The sequence below is a fragment of the Pteropus alecto genome, unplaced genomic scaffold (genome assembly GCF_000325575.1).
Source record: "Pteropus alecto unplaced genomic scaffold, ASM32557v1 scaffold42, whole genome shotgun sequence".
Lineage (NCBI taxonomy): Eukaryota > Metazoa > Chordata > Mammalia > Chiroptera > Pteropodidae > Pteropus > Pteropus alecto.
The window spans coordinates 3,682,079-3,699,295 of NW_006434825.1; the positions used below are offsets into that span (position 1 = coordinate 3,682,079).

General features: G+C 41.5%; 1 protein-coding gene and 1 pseudogene across 1 annotated transcript in view; both read left to right on the plus strand.

Annotated features, from left to right (window-relative positions):
• The window catches only part of ADAMTS18 (ADAM metallopeptidase with thrombospondin type 1 motif 18), a 364,329-nt gene that overhangs the window by 19,374 nt on the left and 327,738 nt on the right, over positions 1 to 17,217 (plus strand). Inside the window, exon 4 of the mRNA XM_025045377.1 lies at positions 1,970 to 2,057. The gene's annotated coding sequence lies outside the window, so the exon portion shown is untranslated. The remainder of the gene's footprint in view (positions 1 to 1,969; positions 2,058 to 17,217) is intronic.
• Positions 5,664 to 5,782, plus strand: LOC112478292 (annotated as a pseudogene).

Consider the following 17,217-nt stretch of genomic DNA (forward strand, 5'->3'; position numbering starts at 1 on the left):
TCAAGCTACTTATTCCTTTGACTCATAGTTATGTATGCCTTCCACTTTTATGGACTCTTGTGATTACATTGGGCACACCTGTATAATCCAGGCTAATCTCAGTATTTTTAAATCAGCAGATTAACATTTTTCATTCCACCTTAATTCCCCTGGGCCACGTAATTTAACATATTCACTGGTTCCGGGGATTAGGAGGTGGACCTCTTGAAGGACTATTATTTTGCCTCAAATAAATAAATGGCCAACTAGTTTGGAAGTTCTTTGTGGGCAAATGGCTGCATTTAAATTTCTTTTGTTCGTTCTTGTGCCTGAGCAAGCCAGGCCAATACTCAGGCTAAGTAATTACTATAATGGGTGCTTTCTGATTCCCAGAGGAATACAGCAGACTCAGAGAGAAGTTCTTTTAATTATCAGCCTCAGAAGAGGACCTGGAGACCCTAAGTTACTAAGTGAAGAGGGTTTCAAGATCTAATTAAATATCTAATATTCTTTGGAAGGCATGAGATTTATACTTGGTGCCACTGTAACTGGCACGGTTTCTCCTGGAATGACAAATGTGGGCATAATAAACGTTTGCACATACGGTGATCCCAAGCAAGGTGATTAATTTCTGGGAGATTAATATAGGGATTCTGAAGGCCATCTTTTGCAATCAAGTGGGCCGCTCTTGCCTTGAGCTGGATTGAATTCCAGCTTTGGAGTGGAAAAAAATATGGTGAGAGATATTTCATGAACAAATGGTGGCACGCTCACCTATGAGACGAATGAGTGGAATGAAGTAATGTGTTTGCTGAGAAAAGCTGCAGATGCCCAGCCTCACATAACTTTACATGCTTTTCTGAAGGACTGCACAGCAAAGACATTCAGTTGCAAGATGAGTTTTTCTTCTCAGAAGAGACCTCGTGTTTAGCTGTCATATGTCAGGCTATTTTTAGTGATGGTGCTTTAAAAACTTAAGGAGCCTATCTCCCCTTACCAGGCTCCAGCACAGGGTTGCTATGCAACAGGCCCATCTCCCTGGTGCTTCTCACATTCTTTTTCTCCCTGATATTCAGCAAACTGGACCTTGGCTGAAACCAAACAGCAGAGCCAAGCCATTTCAGGTGAAGAAAGAACAATGGCTTTGGAGTCTCGTGGACCAGAGTCCTGGCATCCCCTATCCCCAGTTGTGTGGCTCTGGGAAAATCTCCGAGCCTCAGTTTCACTGTGTGTAAAATGGGGATGTTATTAGTATCTTACTCATAAGATTATTGTGAGAATCAAATCAGATTTTACAGGTAAAACACTTAAAACATGGTTTTACAAAACAGGTCTGTTTTCATTTGCACAAAATAAGTGTTATAAAATCGTGTGTAAAATTAAGGAAATCCTATTGATTAATGCTTTGGTGGCCCTCTACCTCTTATGTTCATTGGAATCAATCACGAGATAATTTTCTATGCTACTAGTTAACATTTGTGAGTGTACAGAGCCCTGTGACTGAATGGCTTTGCCATCTGAGCATAGCTGAAAAGCCCTGAGCTTTCCTCTTGAGAATGAGGTCCTGGTTCCTCTATGTGTGTTTTAGGGCAATTGGGACAGAGGTCTGGGAAATCCCTTAGTGAGACATGGGCGACGTCTTCGATTCTCATCTAGGACTGATAGTCTTGCCTGCCTGCCAATGGGAATAAACTTGCACAGCTATAGAGCTCTTCGCCATTTACAAAAATGCTTTCACACAGGCAGTGACACTTACCGATTGCTTTCTATGTACCAACAGAGTGCCGTTTACTTAAATATTATAACGTTTAACCTTCACAACAAACCTATGGGAAAGGTACTGTGCTATTATAACAGAGAGGCCAAGCTGCTTACCTGAGGGTGCTCAGCTAAGAAGTGCTAGACGCAGGATTTGTAACTGGGGATGTTTAAATCGAGGCTCCACATTCTTAACCATGACCTCCCACTCTCTTCCATGTGGCGTTCACAGAAGTGCTACCCTATGGACAGGAAATGTCATAGTCACTCTGCTTTGAAACAGAGGAAGCAGGGCCTTAGAAAAATGAAGTGATCTGAAGGTAAGTGGAGAGCTACAATTAGAAGCCAGGTTTTGGACATTTGGAATAGTGATCCTTCTGCTCTTCTACCTTGCTCTATGAAGTGTTTTGGAGCGGGACCATTTTAGACTCTTTATGAAGGAATAAGGGACATTCTTATGATCTATATAGCTAGTTCAGACTGCACATTTGATTCTTCTCTGGTTTCTCTAATTAGATTAAGATGTCTGTAATAACTAACCTTGGCCAGCAGTTAGTACATCAGATGGGTACATGCCTTTAACATGGAGCTTTGCAAACTGTGATATACATCCAGATCTCCTCTGGGACTCTGTTGTGCAGAATGTCTTTCTCTAAGCCTAAGGAAAGGCCTGCAACTCTGCATTTCTGGCTAGTTCCCAAGTGAAGCCAATGCTGCTAGTTCTGGGACCATGCTCAGAGGAACAAAGTTTTAATTTTGTATATGAGTAAAGGACTTTTGTGAGTTGACTAACAAGAACATATAGTCTGAGAGGTTTTTATTTCTATTTTTTTCTGTTTTATTACTCTGATACAGACTCATTGACCAAAATTTGGGTCTTTGGACTCAGAAAAACGTCTTTGAAATCTCAGCTGGGGGGGCTGGGTGGAGGAAGAGAGAGGCAAAGAGAGAGAGAGAGAAAGAGAGAGAGAGAGAGAGAGAGAGAGAGAGAGAGAGAGAGAGAGAGAGAGAGAAAGCGAGAAAGCAATCCAGGTTATACAATCAGTCTGAGATATTGTCCCAGCCTAGGAGAAGACCCAGAGGTGGGAGGCCACAACTAGAGATATTTATGCTAGAGTCTCCCCCAGTGAGGACAGAACAAGAAGTATGTGTCTGTGTGTATATAAGTGAGTGGAGTGGGGGAGAAAGGTCATTTTAGAATAAATGCAAGGAGGTGGAGTTATGGAATGCCACTGGAAAGGATGATTAAAGATCCCAATTCTAGTTCTGATTTTGCCAATAACAATATGGCCTTCAGGGCCACCTCTTGTTCTAACTTGTTTGGTATGATCCTTGGTAAACCATATTTTCCCGGCTCTCATCATGTCCCGAAGGCCTATATCCGGAGTGTCTGTATGTCGTGGGTTTTCTGGAACGGTTCTCATTTCAATATCCTATCTTGGTGTCCAGCAATGTGCCAGGTCTGTACCACAGCTTTGGTTTTTAAGAATATGGCCATTATAATTATGCCCCAGCAAGAACATATAAACAGTTGATTTGCTTAATTGATTCCTTGTGTATCTCGGTAGTTCTTAATTTTGGGAGGTGAGGAGTCATGAGCTGTCTTTCTATGTATGACTTATGAGTATGCCACCCAACACTCTGGCAATTTCATTTCTGCCCCTGCTGAAGAGCATAGGTGGTTTTTACCTATGGAGACAGTGTATACGCATGGGCTTGTGTATATTCTGAACAGCAGTGTTTAATTTTGTCAAGTCATGCTTTTCCATTTAATACATTAAGATCCTTTTCTCCAAAGACATCAATTTGCTTGGGATGTGAGTTGTTCTTGAAAGAGAGAGACAAGGAGAGGGGGAGAAAAAGATATAGTCCTAAAAGATGAATAAACAGCTTTTCTAAAAGAAGAATATTCATCTTTATAGACAAAGTTTATAGAGCCAGAAGGGACCTTTGAGATCCTCTCGTTTGGGAGGCGGAAACTCTATGCCTCAGTAACAGGTAGGCAGCATCCGTGAGCGAAATCAGCCTGTCGTGTCATTTAAACAAGACACGCCCTGTTTGCATATGACTTATTTAGAAATAGTCTTCAGTTACACAAAAACATATTCTCTTTGCCACTTTTAGTGAAGCAGGTGGCTTTCATAGTCTCTCTGCCCCTATACATACTAGTTGGAAAATGAAATGGTTCTCTACAACAAGACAATAGAGTAATGTGAATATAAATGAAAAATAACTTCTGTCTCAATATCAAGGACCAGAGTGAGGAGTGTGGAGATGGTGACAAACTGGATTGCCAGGGTCCTATCTAAAATGGGTAGCAGGTACACAGCTGTAACAGCTATGTCCATGAGGAATGCAGATGTAGTGGCCAAATCTTCTGATTTTTCAGGAGAATCTGGAAGTCTGGAATTTAAGTGGAAATCTCTTGACTTTAATAATCTTGGCTATGTTGGGGTTTTTTTTGTTTTTGTTCTCTCTTTTTTTTTTTTTTAAATACTGTGAAGCCCAAAGAAAACATTTCTGCAAGCCAAAGCCTACCAGTTGGCTGCAAGTTTGTTATTTCTGATCTAGTCCAGCTACCTCGTTTCGCAGGTCAGGATGCTAAGGAGAAAAGTGACATCTGTATATACTTACTGAGTGGAAGTGTTAGAGGATTGAAGCCAGATCTCCTAATTTTCAATTTATTTCTATTCCCATTCTACCATGCTGCTCCATGAATTTCATTCCGTCTAGCCATTTTGACTTTGCATTAAAGGCAAGCAACACCCTTAAATTTAAACTATATGCATGGGAATATGAAGATTGAAGACATTCTTTAATGAAGTGCCAAAGGTTCAAGGATCTCTTAGGTGGGATTTAAGTACATAGCAATCACGCTATTTCTGGCAATAAGAACAAGCACTAAGAATCCTTAACGCAGCTTTCCTCTACACTCAACCACAGCGTGCTGTTCCCTGCAGATATTTTGTTAGAACATACTGTGTTTGGAAAGTCATTAAGCCATAAATTAATCTTATCCTAAAGCATCTTATACTGAATTTTTTCAAGTAAAGTAGTTTTGGTAGTCTGAAGCCAGAAGCTCTTGTAGGCCACAGAATTGTTTTATTGCCCAAAACTTACAGAATAGTTCTTCAGTCTGATAAAATCCATGGAAATGGGCAAGGATTTGTCAGTATTTCACGTTAGGGCTTTAATATGGTCTGATGAGTCGATAGGGAGGACATAACCTCCACTGAGGACACTTGGAACAACAAGGCACCGACTCTTCATATCCTGCATGATCATTCTGGCCAGGTGTTCAGCCTCGAGAAGATAAACAAAAAAGTGAAAATTGTAAGAATATTCCTTTCAAATATCAGAATGAGCGAGAGGAATTCATGCAAAAAGTAAGGTAAAGGGAAAATAACCTAGAGCCACTGTCCTCAGGAGATGATTAGGATAGGGCCAGTGGGACTCTGGCTATCAGAAGCAAATGGAACGACTTTTCTACTGCAGTAGGTTAATTGTGAAGATGTCTGGTTCATGATCAGGAATGGCCTTAACTGTAAGGCCAATCTTTTTCGCCAGCTTAAGGCTATATACATCCAAGCTCTTTTTATTTTTAATTTATTAAATGCTTACTATGTGTCAGGCACAGTATTAAGACTGAGAAAAGATACACCTGCACATATCCCCGTGATTCCCAGGTTTCTTGCTCCACTGCATTGCTGAAGCATCTTCAGTGGACTCCTGAGCAATACCAGACCTATTATTCTTCGTGAATAGCTGTCTAATTGTTGTTCTTTGTTGGGGGACAGAAGTTGGGGTCTCCTACTCTTTCATTTTAGTCCTAACCATCCTGCTTTGAAACAGATAAGCGCAATGGCCAAACTGGGAAATCTGCTCAGAGAAGGATATCGTCAGAGTTGGGTAAAGTTATCATTTAAGTCTACGGCCATGCTACCCCGAACAAGCCCGATCCCATTTGATCTCAGAAGCTAAGCAGGGTCGGGCCTGGTTAGTACTTGGATGGGAGACCACCTAGGAAGACCAGGTGCTATAGGTGTAAAAAATAAAAAAAATAAGGGATTGTAAGCTGACAAGGTCCTTGCAATCTGTGAGGTCAGCCAAGGGTTGCCTCTCCTGAAAAATTAAAAAATGATAATGATAAAAAAAAGTATTTAATAGTTTTCAAACTTAAAAAATCAACATAGCAATTTTTAAGTGCTGTCTTCTGAGAAATCGTCATCTATAAGAGGTAACCTGGTTGGTGTGGAGTGGTGACGCAGAGCTCAGGAGTTGACTGCAGTTTCCCAGGCTAGAAATCAGTGGAGGGAAACAGGTTAGGAGGGCAGCATTGGTAGAGATGGAGAAGAATGGGCTCCAGAGATACTTAGGAAGTAGAATCAATAGTGCTTATGTTAGATAGAAGAGGGGCAGAGGAAAAAGAAGGAATTGCTAAGAGGCCTCCCAGGCTTCTGGCTTGTGCAGTTGATTGCATGGTGGCGTCATTTACTGAGACGGGGAAGCCTTGAGGAGGACATGTGGCGGGGGAAGTCCATAAGTTCAGTTTTGGATACACTGAATTTGTGATGTCGAATGGAGATGTCAAGCTGTATATCCAAACGCAGGAAAGTTATGAAAGTCAAAGAGGAAGTCAGGGCTAAGAATGTAAATCCTGGCATATTCAGTTTGCAGACTGAACTTAGAGTTGTGGGCATGGATAAACTCACCTCATAAAAGGTTATAAAAGTCCTGGAGAGTAGAGTTTCCCAGCCTTGGTACTGTCAACATCCTGGGCTGGATAATTCTTTGTTGTGGGGGGTGCAAGGGGAGCAGAAGAAGCCAAAGGTACCACTTTGGCATATGGATTATTTTGAGATGAAAGCAATTAAGACCCAGCAGGCTCAGGAAAAGCTTTTTACCTTCCCCTTCACTGCCCCAAAGAATTAAGATAGTGGGCCTGTATCACCAGGAAGAGAGCTATTAGCAGAGATAACTTTTTATATTAGAAAAGACTTATGTACATAGCAGCAAACATCTGTTTACCAAACATTTGCTCTTCTCATATTCCTGTGAATTGTCTTCCTCCCCTTTGAAGCCCTAGAATTCTACCCCTTCTCCATAGCTAAGGATGGTATACAAGCCTTGATTGTCTGACTGCCCTTGAGTCTCATATTTTTAGGGGGCTCCCATATGTATGAAATTTGTTTTTCTCCTTTTAATATCTCTTATTTAATTATTAGACTAGCCAAAAAACCTAGAAGGGAAAAAAGGGACCATTTTTTCTCTCCACACCCACCCTGTGCATTGTAGGATGTTTAGCAGATTTCTATACACTAGATGCCAGTAGTATCCCCCAGCTGTAACAACCAGCATGTCTCCAGATATTTCTAACTGTCCCCTGAGGTGCAAAATTACCCCAGTGAGAACCACAGGTATAGAGAAATGATCATGAGCTGCGGGTATGGTACTTGATTGCCTGGCTCTGTCCATGAGTAGCTGTGAGACTCAGGGTGGGTAAGTGGTTGAATTTCTTTGTGTCTCAGTTTCCTCCTCTGTGGAATAGACACAGGAGGAGGCGGAGGGTACATTATTAGCTTTGGCAATGTAAATGAGAAAGCTTAGGAAAGTCCCATAGAGAGTGGCTCATATCAAGTGTTCGTCGTTGTTATATTCCTGGTCTCATTTTTTACGGAGAAATGGATAGAATCTATCCTTGAAAAACCCCAGCAGTTAAGATTAAATGGAAAAGGGAGAGCCAGCAGAGGAGACGGAGGGAATGAGGAGCGCTGGCATTGGAGGAAAGAATGATGTCGCAGGAGCAAAGCGAGGAGAGGATGTCAGTGCGGGGAGGGTGTGGTGGCTTCTCACTCAGGTATGGGAAGTTTGAGCCCCTGAGTGTTCACAACCAATATTCAACCACACTTGGGCCTGAGAGAAATCCACTCAGTATACTTTATTGAGATAAAGTGCTCTAAAATGCCTTTGCTAAATTTATTAGTTTAGGATCTATCTAGCAGTGATAGTTTTATCATGCTCTTAAACGGCACTCAGAATGTATTTATGACATGTGGAGAAAGAATTCTTTTTGCTCTCAGACTGATAACCATTTTTAAAAAGTATTACGTTGTTAGTGGAGATACATAAACCATTGGCGGGAGCCCTGAAGAACCAGCAAACTATGTAGACAGATGCTGCCTACCTCGGTTGCTCCTTCCCAGTGTGCAGAACAGAGGAGGGAAAAGGAGACATACAATCATTACCTGGACAGAAACAATTTTGAAACGTAACTGAGTTTATCTGCAAAATTATTTTATCTACATAGTTCAGCATGTTTGCTACTGATAAGCCAGAAAAATAACAGTTTTCTCCATACCTCTCCTTCCTCCTCCACCCTAATTGATCTAATACACATTCTGCTAATTCTTAAATTCTGAAGTGTAATTCTGCTCTAAAAAAATGAATGGATGCAATGCGTGGAAGAACCAGATTCCTGAAATTATGGATATTTCCCTCCCTCTCCTTTCCTCCCTCCCTTACTCCCCACTCCTTTGCTCCCTTTCTCCCTCCCTGCCTTCAAGTACGTATTGTGTCCTTAGTATGTTCTAGGCACTGAACTAGGTGCTAGGAATACAGAAGAGAACAAGGGAGAGGGGAATCTTTCAATCTAATGGTCTTTACTTTTTAAAAATGTGAACGAATTCCTTAAACATACACATACACAGAGATAGTCTTATGAAAACAATAAAGAAAATAACTAGAATGTGTTGATAGGAGAATGAAGAGGTACTTATTTTCTATATGGTGACTCAGAAAGGACCCTCTGAGGAGGTAACATTTAAGCCAAGATTTGAACAATAGGCCTTGAGAAAGCTGCAGGTAGAACAGACCTCATGCAGGAAGAGCTTGGCTTGCCTAAAACTCACAGTGGGGTGGAGTCCTGTGAGAGGTGGAGTCCTGTGAGGGGGCGAAGTCCTGTGACAGGGTGTGAAGGACTCCTGGGGCCAGGTGAAGTCCAGCAGGAGGCTTTTGAGGTCTTCCCAGGTGCAGAGAGAGGGAGCAGCATTGAGGTGGGTGGGACAGTGGTGAGTAACCACACCTGTGCAGGGAAGAGAAACATGCTCTGTTGGGGGAGACAAGGCCTTTGTCAGGTTTGAGGAACATTTTACTCACCCACATCTCCATGTGACTGTACTTGCTACAGTCATTACAGTATAATGACCTTTTGGTCAACAACTGGCTGCATATGCAACAGTGGTATACCATGTAGCCTAGATGTATCGTAGCCTGTACCATCTAGGTTTGGGTAAATGCACTCCATGATGTTCGCACAATGACAAAATTGCCTAACTCTGCATTTCTCAGAACATATCCCCCCTTGTTAAGTGGCAGATGACTGTATTCGCATTTAAGACATTTTAATGACTCATAGTAATATCTTATCTCTTTTCCTGAATTAGATTTTGGGGAATAATGACACCCTCTAAATCCTCACCATGGTGCTTTGGGATACAAAACAATTCACTATTGTGTACTTCCTTGCCATTTATCTGTAAGAACTGGAGGCTTGTTAGAATATTCTTAAGTGAGTATCACGTTGCTTCTCATAGTAAATTAGTGGGGTGGGCGAACCAGTGAAATGGAAAACTGCTTTTGCTTCGAAGTTAATTGGGGAAAATGTTCATTCAATAAGCATTTATTAAATGCCTCTGTATACAAGGATGAATAAGGAAGTTTTTGACCTATCACGTCTTAGTCTAGTTGTAAAGTGAGACACATAAATACTGTCAGTTGATTACACGTTTGGATAGAGAGTGTACTAAAAAATTATAGGGTACTAAGGGGAGGTTAATTCTGCCCAGTGAGACTGGAGCGACTTCCTGGGGAGGTGAGATGTGAGCTAGGTTGATAAGCTTGAGTGGTGATTCATCAGTGGAAAGGGGAGTGAAAGAGACTTCGACCGTAAAGAATAGTATGTGCAAATGCCCTGCGGCGTAAAGAAGCATGCAGGTTCCCAGAAAGCTATTCCACTTTATAAGACACATGGTGATTAGCAGCATTAGATGGGACCAGAAAGCTTATAGTTAGCCAGGCTATGATTGGCATATAAGACATTCCAAGTGGTTTGCACTGTCTCCTGTAGGTCAGTGTTTCTAAAACCCAAGTTCAGCCATTCAAGTATAGTCGACCCTTGAACAACACCATTTTGAACTCTGTGGGTCTACTTATATATGAATTTTTAAAATAAATACCTGTATTGATCAAAGGTTGAGAGTCCACAGACACAGAGGCCCAACTATATGCATTGATCTATGCCATTTTATATAGGGGACTTGAGCATCTGTGGACTTTGGTATCCTTATAGGTCCTGGGACCAACCCCCCACAGATACCAAGAGATAAGTATTGACATAAGAATGTCCAAACTTGTAGAGAATTTTTATAAAAATTTATTTGAGCTAAACAGAGACTACAATATCTGGAAGCAAGCTCTCCACAGACTGAGAAAAATGCTTCTCAGAATGACAGTTTGAAGCTTCTTTTATGCATTTGAATTAAGGAGAGAACATAAGGAAGATTACATGAATGTTGGAGAAAGCAAGTCAGGGATTAGATTACAGGATAGTTAACTAAATTATGTGCTCTCTTGAGGGTGGTCAAGCTTCTGAGGAGTCTGAAAAGAGGCATTTCAAAGTTATGTTAATCTAGGTGTACAAAAAAAAATGGACAGGGCTTGCTTATGGCAAAGATAAATCTTTTACTGAAGAAGCGACATGTATGGGGCATGACTACCCTCCATGACCTGCTGAGTTAGGAATTTATGGTCAGATCACTCTGTGAGATTACTTCCCCTAGAACCCCTTTTTTGTCCATACAAGTTAAGTTTTGGGGGAATCAAAAGTTGTAGGTGAGTTTTCACCTGTGCTGGAGGTCATCTCCTGTATTGTTCTAGGGTAAACTGTACTATTTTTCATGATGTTTCCCTGTATACATGCGAGGAGGATTAGAATATAGCACCCCAAAATATGCCTCTTTGGCATAAGGATTATTTCAGGCTGTTTATTTTTAATTAACAGCAAACATGGGAAAAGCTCTGAAAACTGAGTGGAAGACATTTACATTTCTACAGAAATCTTTATTTGTAAAGGTGTCTCCCTCTCTGTACCAGGGAGAGAGGGATGACTCCATCTCTAGAAACTCGCATCAATGGAGAAGCCAAAGACGTAAATCTGCATAACATCCTTATTGTCGTGTAACTTGCTCTTCCTGGTGGACTCCCATAACTGGCCTCCCCCTCCCCCATCACCTTCTCTCTTTAGCACATGCTACTATCACATCTGTGTTTTTGCAGCGACACTCAAGTGGTAGTGTGGAAAGCAGAGTGGAAAGGAAATTAGATTTTCAAAATGCTTCCCATTCATTATTTGCCAAGTTCAAATAATTAGACAAACAAGGTACCTGTACTCTTTCTGCAGAAATGTGGTAGCACTGGGGGAAAAACATGATATTGAAAGCTTCTGATTTTGTGACGGGGACATCACTACCTCCTTCCTTCCAAACCTGAGCGTCTCTGATCCCACTTCATCTTCTGGGTGTTATGGATGAATTTGGTATCTGGGAGGCTTTATGATGGGAAGCGATATCTTCTCATTGGAGGAAAATGTTTTTGTGAAAATGCAGATAGAAGGAGACCCTATTGTTTCTGAAGCATCCAGGTGATAAATAAACTGGGCCCTTTCCCCTGCCCTTCAGGAAACACAATGAACCTGGGTGACCTATTTTGGCTCAAAACCCCAGGGGCAAATAGGCAGATGCCTTCAGGAACCCAGCAGGTGCAGGATATGAATGACATGGAGCCAGCAAACTAGAGAACCTGACCCATTTAAAAGGATAACCATTACTAAGCAATACCTGCTAGATATCAAATGTGGCCAAATAGAATGGGCCCAGTGTCTTTAGATCTCTCTATTTTCATGTAAATCTGAATTCTTTTGGTGTTATCTTACCAATTTTCATTGTTGTTGTTGATTGTCTCCCCTACCCCTGCACCACTAAAATAATGCCAGTTCTGTGAGCCATGCATGATAACTTCTGAACTAGTGTACCTTCCCATACTGCAGCATTTCTGACAGAGAGTACTGGTCTATACTTGATCACCTCCAGAGCCAGAGGGCTCACTACCTCACAAATCAGCCTACTGCACTGTTGCACAGGAAACATCTATGCTCAACAGAAAATTCTTAAGAGAAAAAGGCCAAATGGCTTAGCCTGGAATTCAAGACTCTTCCCTGCACCATCTAGCATAGCACACACCTTAGAAATCATCTGCTCCCCAGAATGGCCTATCAGTGTCCCCTGAATTTACCATCTACCTTTCCAGCAACAAGGTTTTGCTTACGCACTTCCCCTGTCGAGTCCCTGGGTCTGCTCTTTAATATTTAATAGCCTGTTTTTAAAAGCTAGCAGAGTCATGTCTGCAAAACACACTTCATGAAAAAAAAATTGTGGATTTTGAATATGGTTTGAGAAGCTCCTCAGGCTAAGCCTACCTGTTTGAACACTTCACGTCAAAAAGCGTGGTAGGTTTAACGGAGGAATACAGAATGACAAAATGAAACTTGCAGGTAGTTTTGATCCTAAATTTTACACACATTTTTTTTCAGTAAGATGACCGAAATTTAGATTTTTAGAAGGAGACAAAAGGTGGGGAATCTCATCATTTGGTTTGGATTTTGGAAAACTATTTTGCAACTTAGGTGTTGAGTTTTCTAGAGAGTTTTCCCCTGGTAAGGCTTAATGAGAAGTATGCAACACTACTGAGCTGGCAAAAATGTAGCATGTTATAACCAAGCCTTCCTGAGTCCATTACAGACATCACTAATGGAGCACAGCACTGTTATCACTAGCATGTAAGTTCTGTGGAGGCAGGGACCATGTCTCATGGGCACTGATATATTTTCTGCAGCCAAGATAGTTATTGGCATATAATATTTATTAATTAAATATGACTAGAATCCTTCCTAACATATTTCTCTAGGCACCCACCAATCAGTTAAATTGGTATGCAGTTGAGAATCCTGACTTTGAGGTTTCTTTTAAGCACCCTGGGTTGTGTTGTTTTGTTTTGTTTTGTTTTGCAGGGATAGAGATTGAAGATGGGAGTTCGAGTTTTCAGGGGCTACATTAAAATCTAGTGTGTGGGGGACAATGGTGTAGGGTAGAGGAGGGCTTTGGAGCTTTGGGGTACTCCCCTTCAACTTCCCCAGAAAATGATCCCAGTGTGGTAATGGCTGCTGTGTGAGGAGCCTCTTACAGGGAGAATTAAGTTTTTAAGATGCTGAAATGGTACTTCTAAGACAGCCCTGTGATACCCAACTGTAATATACTCTCCTATTCAGCAGCTACTTTGTTTATTCCATCTTTCAGTGTCCACAATGCAAACTGCTGGTACTGGCGGACACAATTAAATTTTAAATTTTACAAAAGAATGCGAAAATTCAAACATTGTGATCCACATGCTCTCTAAACTCTCCTCTCTACACACACCATCTCCAATTCACAAAGCTTGGGGCTGATATTTCTCTTAGAAACAGGGTAGTGTGTGCATTTTAGACTGCAACATTGGGATGACTTCACCCGACAGTCTGGTGGCCTGAGCTGACTTTGAATGGATCCCTGGACCTTCCAGGTGAACGGAACCTAACAAAAATAACTACCCATTATTGATGAGCGCGTGCCAGGAGTTGTGCTGGAAATGTTATCTGCACTGTCTTATTTTATTCCCCCACCCCTAAGACATAGTGTTCTCTCCAGTTCACTGATGAAGGCACAGAGGCATGGAATAGATTATAAAGAGGATCTCTTTCTTGACTGAGGCGTCCAGGTTAGTTACAGACATAAGATTTGAATCCAAGGCATTTTGTCTTCAGATACTGTGCTTTTTAACCAACAAACGTACTGGATAAAAGGTTGTATGTTCTTCTGGTCCCTTTATCCTCAACCTGGAGGTGCCATCGCTGTCATCCCAGTCTTCCAAACCCGAGCATTGGCAGAATTATTACTATGAATGCTGTTGGTTTTTTCAAAGATGACTTATGTTTTTTTACGGTCTCTCTTGACTCAAACTCACTCAAAGATGACATGTTTTTTTACGGTCTCTCTTGACTCAAACTCACTGTTTGTTTCCTGCATTTTGTAGCCTTTGTCTCCTACTTCAGGTCGAGGGACAAGCTTGTGAAAATTCCTACTCCCCATTTAGAACCAACTCCTTGCAAAAACCTTCCCTTACCTGCTGCTACTGTTACTACTACTACCACTCTCCTCCATCGCTCCCTCTCTTCTTCCCTCCATTTCCTTTCTCCTCTCCCTCCTCCTCTGCCCCCCATGTGGATCTCAAGATTTCAGGCTCTGTAGTTGGTTGGTGATAAAATTGGGATCTGTAGTTGGTTGGTGATAAAACTAGGGGAAAGATAACACCTAGTTCATATTTCTGGAGCCCTGCTTGAATGGTAATAAACACTGTCTGTAAAGTGAAACCTCATTTTCCAGGTACAATAGTTACCAGTGCATCTGTCCCACCTGTTCCTCAGAGAACAAAGGATGCTTGACAAAGCTGAGGTTCAAGCATTGCCAGTTCCCTTGTCCTAATTTCATCTCAATACCATCAAACCTTCAAGATCACCACATTCTCAATTGGTGTTATACTTGAGAAGACCCTTGATAAACAATTTAAGAGATGCGTAGGCAAGGGAAGAAGGCTGAAATAATGAAGCCATGAGGAGATGGTTAGAATAATCGAAGTAAGAAATAACAAGGCTTTGAATTCAGATTATTGGCAAGAAGAAATCAGTTTAGGATGTTGGTAGGGTGGGCTGAAACCTTTGGCAGCTTGAAACAGGAAAGAGCATAAGCTAGAGACGTGGGTTCAGACCTTTCAATTAAATTGCGTGTAAACTTTAGGTGGACTATTTAGTTCCACCAGACATCAATTTTCTTCTGCAAGCATTGCAGGTCAATTATTAGAATATCTATCACAAACATGTGGTTAGCCCTGCAGGCTAACAAGAAGGCAAAATGAATTTCTGTTTTGATCTTAAGGGGCAGTGGTCCCATGAACCAGAAGGGAAGACATCAGAAAGCAGGGGTGGGGGACATTTGGGGCAGCTAGAATTGTGAGGAGTTAGTTGTAGAGAGACTCGACGAGGTGTCGGATACATCCAGGGGAGATGGATACTCTACACTTTGTTTTATTTTTTTACAGACATATTATGAACTTTTTTAAGGATTGATGGGATCAGATGACCGACATATTTCTTTTGAGCAAAACAGTTGGATGCTTGAGAAATATCTTAGGATCTACACTTCTCTAGATTTTTCCCACTTTTCGTTCCAACCTCATGATCCACATGATGGAGAATCCTATTTAACAGCCCGTGGCTATTAAATCTGACACACTGCTCTCTATATCTGCAGCTGAGCTTACTGCTAGGTGTGATTGCAGCCAAGTATTTTTTTATTTCCTGTAACTTTGGGCTTCACTGTTCCCTTCATTAGCACAAGCACTAAGGGCTGTGTGACCCAATGTCTCCTTCAGCTTGTTTCTGAAAGGAATTAAAGTAGCACTGTGGATGAGACAGGCACTTTCACATTTTCACAGCATTTTAGGGGGCTAATTTCAACTCCCACCACTTTGCTTTTGACAGTCTTTGTAGCCTAGGCACATAGCAAACAATTTTTTGTTTTTCTAAAGCCAAAGGGAGCATTTCACCACTCTTACAATGATTAGTGATTTGTGGATTATAAATTCAGGGCTATTGGACATAGAATTGGTGAGGGCAGATTGACCTCTGGAAGCTTCTAACATGACCGGGTAGTTTGAGGGTGAAAAGCGCTTTAAGAAGAAGGAAAAGCGAACCTTGCAGAATGGAAGAAAAGGTATTGGTTGGTGAGCCTCCTGGCATAGTAGTGGACTTAATTTACCCAATTAGAAGCATTTCCTGTAATTAGCTGAAAATGGATTTGGCTCTATTAGATTAGAAATACATGAAAAAAATGACAGAAATCTGAAAGCAAGTGAAAGAAATGCGCTTCAAATACTTTCTTTAGAGAACAAATTATATTCCCTTATCTGAGGTTCAGCTCTAGACGAGACAGAGAGGAAAGGAATATTACCAGTAATCACTGGTTTCAGCACACATTTTCTTTTTTCAGAGGCTCATATGTGCCAAAAACTGTAGACAAGAAGATAGAGCCAGGGATAGAACCAGGAGCTGCTCTGCCCCCTCAGCCCAGTTCTCTCTCCTGCAACCATCTGTGTAATCCTAGGCGAAAAGCTGGCCATGCATACCCTTCTGTTTCCCCGTCTCAGAGCCCAGAGCTCTCCCTTTTCATGATTCCGTGATCTCTTTGGGAAAGATGCCTATATGCCAAAAAGGATGATGAGTAGTTATACTATATTTCACGATAGATCCAAATAGTGTGTTAGGAGGAAGGGAGAAGAAATCAACAGGGGCTATAGTGATTTTAACTCGATTCAAAGCATGATAGAACCAGGAAGAATAGTAGCAAATGGCACAGGATTTGCAGACAGCCCGAGATTGAATCCCTGCTTTGGCACCACCTGGACAAATTACATAATCTCTCTGAGCCTCAGTTTTTACATCTGTAAAATGGGATGACAGGGCTACTTTGTAGAGGTAATGTATACATATAGATAATATATACATATAAAAATTAGGACAACTACTTAACAGTATTACCCACTATATCTGCCCTGACTTTTGAGTTGCTAAACATAGCTACACAGTCTTTGCTACTTTTTCCATTGAGAGGTAGAGCCAAATCCCCCATTCTTCAATCTAGGCTGGTTATAGTGTCTTCTTGGCAAATGGCGTGATGCTATAGAACTGATGAGGCCAGGTCCTAAGGATCCTTGCAGCTTCTGCCTTGATTTTTAGAAAACTTGAACTGGGGCCCTGAGCTACTGTGTAAGAAGTTTGACTGCCCTGTGATTGTCACGCTGGAGAGACCGCATCGATGACCACGTGGAGAGGCCCTGAGGCTGCCAAGGAGATGCCAGGTGGTCTAATGGTCTAGTCCTCAGCCATTGTGTCAAACCAGTGGAAACCCCAGACACTATGGAGTAGAGACAAACTGTCCCCTCGGAACCCCAAAGAACCATGAGAAATTATAAGAAAAGAGGTGTGATTTTAAGACTCTAAGTCTTGGGGTGGTGTTTTATACATCCTACGTAGCCACGCAAGTACTCACATCCATGTTGTTGACATTTAGTGAACATGCAGTGTTGCACCCTTCCTATTCGCAGTTCCCAGCATGCCTCTTTCATTCCCAAATTTGCTTCAATCATTCTCTCTGAGTTTTGTCTGACTCAAAATCCTTGCTTCCATTTTCTGGTTTCAATGCAAACAACTACATTGAAATCACGAGGAGGACGTAAAATAGAGTGTGTATAAGGACACGCCTGGTACACAGTAAAAAC